Raw genomic sequence first — 6087 nt, 5'->3', positions numbered from 1 at the left:
AACCACCAAAAACAGTTCAGCAAAACCAATTGACTTGAGTCCAGCCAGTAGTAGCATTTACAGTATACTGCTTCCATAGACTCCCTGGAGGGAAGGGAGGTGTTATCATTGTTCTTTGGAACCAAGATTGGTGGGTACATTGAATCTGAGCTCTGATGCCCATTAGTGTTGTTTGCATTTCCATTTTTGTCATTGTGTGTATATTCTCCTGGTTCTGTTTTCCTTTGTATCAATTCATACAAGCCTTCCCATGTTTCTATGAATTATTTCTGTTTGTAATTTCTGATGGTCCAATAATCTGTTATATTGATGTACCACAATTTGTTTGGGCATTTCCTTAATTAACGGGTACCCATTTCGTTTCTGGTTTTGTTTTGTTTTTTTTTAACTGATCCTTTAGTCTTTTAGAGAGAACTCAGTTTGGGAGATATTAGCTAGGTACTATGTGCAGCTGTGATTCATGGATGAAATGATGATGACCCTTTCACTGGGTGGTATTCAGCAAGATTCCTGATGCCTTCCATTTGGGAAGTTTTCCTATCTGCGATAAGATTTTTCTAGATCTTGCTCTAGGCCTAGCTAACTCATTCTAAGTAAAACATAGTAGAAAGTATAAGTTTAGAGGATAGTAGCATTTTTGAGCTAAAAGAGACCTCAACATGTCTAGTATAATAACCCCTTTGTTTTACCGAAAAGGAAACTAGTGAGTACTTGGACTGGTGAAGCTAATTAAGTCCACACAGGAAATCAGTGGCTCTCTCAGTTCATCAGCTCTTATTTTGATTTTTCATGTGAAAAGTGCCAAACAGATTCATTAAGGACATTAAATATTTCTATTTCTCATGTAGTATTGGAAGGTCATCAGTATAGTACAGATGACTTTACACCAAGACGATAATTACCATGTGACACTGAAAGGATGATACTTAGGTGGTGTGCCATTGGGTACTTTGATGTCTAGGCCAATAGTTCTCAGTCCTCAACTGTAATCCTGCAGTATCCTGAACAGGCCAGTGATGGCCAGCTAAATGGCTTCTCTGGGCCTCAGTTTTTATAGGTTAACTGGCTGAGGTAATACTTAAATGTTATGCTTTCCTTATTTGTTGGCACGGTTCATGACGTGCTTATAGTATATCTTTATCAGTTAAGTGGCCCCTGACCAATGAAGGAAGGGAGGAGAAGAAATACCTGGGTAGGGGATTCCCTCTTTGGCCAAATTGAATATTTCAGTTACTATAGTCATAACATTATAGGCCATGAGCATTAGGCCTATGAAAGACCCATGGTTTTATCTACCTAATACATCCCCCCCCCATGTGGGATCATAGATTATATCAATCTACTCCAACTCCTCCCACCTCCATTATGAAGGTCTAGATTGATGAAGCTCCATTTAATTCAATAACCATTTATTAAGCACCTACTATATGCCAGGTACTGTGACTTGTCCAAGGTCACACAGTAGCAAGGGATGTCCTCCCATTCCAAATCTAGTGCTTTTTTTTTCTTTTTAATAAATATCTTTTGTTTTTGCAAATTCAGTGCTTTATCTTCCACCATACAAACCAAACATTGTACACAATTAGGAACATCATAAAGATGTTGTTGGGTTTCTTACAAGGCTGAAAAAAAGTCTCAGCTCTGCCACTTATTACCTGTATGACCTTGGAGAGGTCACTTCACAAGAGGGATTTAGTTTTCCCATCTGTGAAAGAAAAAGGTTGGCTTTGATGACCTCTAAGGTTCCTTCCAGCTCTATGTGTATGGTGCTATTGTGTAAGCTCCTTGAGGGCAGGTACTATTTTTCACCTTTTGTCTTTATAGCCCTAAGGCCTAGCATAGTGCCTTGCATATAGTAGCTACTTTAAAAAGTTTTGTTGAATTGTTTGTAAGTTAATACTACCCAGGGTGCACTTAGCAAAATTCTTGGTACTGTCTAATGGTTCAACATGAGAAATTGGTTTTATCAACAGAAGTGGCATGACAAAGAAGATGGATTCCGCCTGATTCCCCACCTTACCCTAAAGACCATTGGCCTTTCCATCTGGTGTACAGCAGAAGCTTCCTCTATGTGTTATCTACTCCTATTAGAATATGAGCTTGAGAGCAGGAACTGTCACAACTTTGTGTTTGTATCCCCAGCACTTAGTGCAGTGCATTGCATACAGTAAGAACCTAATAAATGCCTTTTCATTCATTCATATGCACGTCCAGTGTAAGTGTGCTTGCTGACTGGGCTAAGGGTCCTCAGACTTGTTTGTGTAGGCATTCTGGCCTCTGGAGATTCAGTCTGAGTCTCTCAGGGTACCCAGGCCAGTGCCTGCTGGCCGAATGGCTTCACTGCACTGATGAATTCTTAATAGGGTCATGTTGCTTTACCCATTGGTTGCCACCTTTCCTCAGGTGCTGTTAGAGTATCCTTGTCAGAGGAATGCCATGCATTTAGGGAAGCCCTGGCCAATGAAAGGGGGCAGGGGAAGAGGTGGACATTCCTGGGTGAGGGTTCTTCCACTGGTCAAATTGAAATATTTGGATGTTGTGACCAGAATAGCAGAATGTGTATGAGAAATGGTGAACGTACTATAAACTTTATTTTTATCTGCCCAGTATAGTGGCAGAGCTCAGCCTACTCTCAGTCTGATTCCTCGAAGTACCTTAGTTATGATGTAAGGGTCCTGAATTTGGAGTCAGAGGACCTAGGTTTGAATCTGACTGACACTTCTTGCCTGTGTGACCTGGGATAGACAACACCAACCTCTCTGAGTCTGTCCTCATCTATAAAATGAAGAGGTTGGCTTAGATGACTGCTAAGGTTGCTTCCAGCTGTGAATCTATGATCAGCGAGTGCTACTTTAACTGATTCCTCAGTCTTGTTGCCCCTACTGTCCATCCGAGCACCAAATTTTCAACTGAATTAAGGTTAGGTTGTCAAAGTGCCAACCTTAACATGACAGGATTTTCTTGTCTGTCACCATTTGGCACCCAAGGGAGAAGAAATAAAATGTACTTACAATCCACAGTAATCACATGATAACTTGGAAGCTTAGGAGATGGAGAAATATTTTAAAAAATATGAATCAGAGGCAGCTAGTTGGCACAGTGAATAGAGCACTGGCCCTGGAGTCCGGAGGACCTGAGTTCAAATATGGCCTCAGACACTTGACACACTAGCCATGTGACTTTGGGCAAGTCAACCCCAATTGCCCTCCAAAAAGCAAAAAAAAAAAAAAAAAGAATCATAGAGTAGATTGGGATGGCTTTTTTTTTAATGGGTGATAACAGAGGTCCTATTCTTTTGTACTCTTGTGGGTTGTCTTGGGTTCCCAAAGACTGCCAGCAGAATACAAGTCTTGGCAGACCCCACCAAGTTGTAAAGGCTTTGAAGATGGGGCCAATGAGGGTCTGTATATCTGTTGTCCAAGTACCAGCCTACCCAAGCCAAAAGAGGCTCATCTCCAGTTTGGCAAGAACCAGCTTAGCTAAATTTAGTGAGGTTCATTACCAGGTTGTCTGCAGAGTGATTTTTTTTAAATCACAGAAACTCCTATAGACCTTTCCTACCACATTTTAGTGGGATTGTGATCTGTGTTGGCAGGTTTGTCACGCTGACAAAATCTCAGATCCTTGAAATATTGGAAAAAGAAGTAAAAAATAAAAACTAAAAAATTCCAGTAAACATTAACTTAAATACATTGTATAATTTGTGATATAATCTCTTTATGGAATAAATATCTTCTCTCTGAGTTCATATGGTGGGTAACTGCTGTCAAACATATATTTACCACAAGGCAGAAATTAGGAAGGTAAAAACCTAGGCTATATCATTATGCTTAAGCATAGATTCAGGCCTCAGAGAATATCTGAACAGTCTTTAGGATTCTCTTTTTTTTTTTGGAGGGGGGAAGGCAGGGCAATTGGGGGTTAAGTGACTTGCCCAAGGTCACACAGTGTTATGTTTGAGGCTGAATTTGAATTCAGGTCCTCCTGACTCTAGAGCTAGTGCTCTATTCACTGTGCCACCTAGCCACCCCAGTCTTTAGGATTCTAACTAGGCTTCTTTCAGACAAAATTACATCAGAGTAACAAAGAAGGTTTTTTTTTGGTTTCTTGGAGTTTTTTTATGGGTTTGTTTTTTTTTTAATTTTACACATTGCAGTCTGTATATTCCTCTGAGGTCATAAAAGTTAAAATAGAAGATAACTCCATAATCCCATGCTTCCTTCAATGTCAGAAAAGCTGAACAAAGTTAAACAGAATCATAACCTTATGCATCCCCTAAAGAAACAAACTTCATCAAACAACAGGTAAACTAAGTCAGATTACAGATTAAACTATATTTAGAGGATTAACAAATAGGTTAATTGAGGAGGAGGATTTACATGTTGCCAAGGAGTCAGAGACAGTTGAGAATATTCCTCTGGCTTCTTATCTAAGGAATACTTAAGACTTTTAAGTAAATTTTTACATCCCATAGGACAGGTTTTAGTCAGATGAGGTTAATATTAACCAAAAGATGCAGGAAGAATAAAAGGAAATTTAAAAATCCCATAACAGTCTCTTGTTTTGACCATAGAAAGGTCTGCAATACCTGTCTTTGATCAATTACTTATAAATTCTATCTGTCTCTGCCTTGGGCATATTCAACTGGATTTATGCATATGTTCCTATAAGGCAGACATTGATATTGGAAACTATGGGCTACAATAGCAAACCAAGAGTAATAGAAGCATGATTATCAATATTAAATGACATCAAGTCTTTCTGATCTAGCTTCTTCCTGGTGACCTGCTCCAAAGGTCCATTTAATAAGTGTATTTCATCTGGCATCTTAGCTGTCTCATGTAGACATCTAGTCCTTGGAAATATTTTCCCTTGGAAATTCTGCAATAGGCCTCATTACCAGGGTGGTTCTGGAGAGGTGTTCCTCCTAATAGATCTGCTTCCTTGGTTTCAGTCATTTGCAGAAATTCCCTAGGTTAGCTAGTTCCTGTAATGAAAACCAGTTTAAATATTATGGAGATAGCTTTATTAACAACAGATCTACAAGGTAAACATCAAATTAGGAACCTGTAATTCACTTGACAGTTCAGAAAATTTCAGTTTTTACATGCTGCTTACCTTTCTATCTTGAGACAAATGAAAACCCTGAGAGGAAGTTTCTGAGTAACTAATCAATCAATTTATTATTTAGGCTAGCTGGCAATCAATAAATTGATGGTCAGTGGTTTCTCTCATAATCAAAGACGCCAAGAGAGACCCTGGGATGTCTTAAGTACCTTCTGAAAGGGTATCATTCCTCTGACAAGTGAAAATCAACCTTGACTGGTGGACATTTAATGAATCTTCAGCTCCTGCTGAGAATGTGGCTTGATCATGAGACTCAGCAGCATACAGCAATCTGGGCAGGAAGAAGCCATTTCCATTCAGACTTCTCTGGCTAGTTTTCTCCTTCATGAGCTGGGTCACTCTAAGATTTAATGGAGAGGATCAAGTGCAGGGTTTCCTTCCTTCAGGGTAAGAGTTCACTCAGAGTGGATTTTGTTATACTCTAAAGCAGGCCTGTATAACACACAGTCTGCTGAGGCCCGTCAGATTTCAGGAGGCCCTCGAAAAATATAGGGTTGCCACTACGCACTCTTCTATCACATGACCCGAGGCAATCAACTATTTTTAGTGTGTCTCTAGTCTAACCTATCTGTGGCCTAAAGAAGTCTAGCCTATTTTAATTTTGGCCCCTACCTACTGTCAAGTTGTGCAGGTCTGTTCTAAACAGAAGTCAGACCAGCAGTCAATACCAGGATCACTTAACCAGTGGCCAGAACCACAGTGCCAGACCCTACCTGGGCTGCACCAGAGACAATGGGCACAACACACAGACAAGACTCTTACATAGCTGTAAAAAAAATGAGGCTGAAAAAAGGCACAAGGTATTGAGGCAAATGGGGCATAAGATTTTGGAGGGGAAAATGCCTTGTCCTGCCTGTTCAAACCCAGAGTTCCTCAGTCCAGCCCTTGCTTCAGACACCCGAATTACAGTGGTTTGCTCATCAGAATGTCTGGGTGGTTACTAGACTAAGCACTCCAAAA

This window comes from Petaurus breviceps, unplaced genomic scaffold (genome assembly GCF_028583685.1).
Source record: "Petaurus breviceps papuanus isolate PSGF00001 unplaced genomic scaffold, PetGlider_PUasm1.0 90459, whole genome shotgun sequence".
Taxonomy (NCBI): Eukaryota; Metazoa; Chordata; class Mammalia; order Diprotodontia; family Petauridae; genus Petaurus; species Petaurus breviceps.
The sequence above is the reverse complement of the archived record's forward strand: the minus strand, read 5'-3'. Positions refer to the sequence as shown.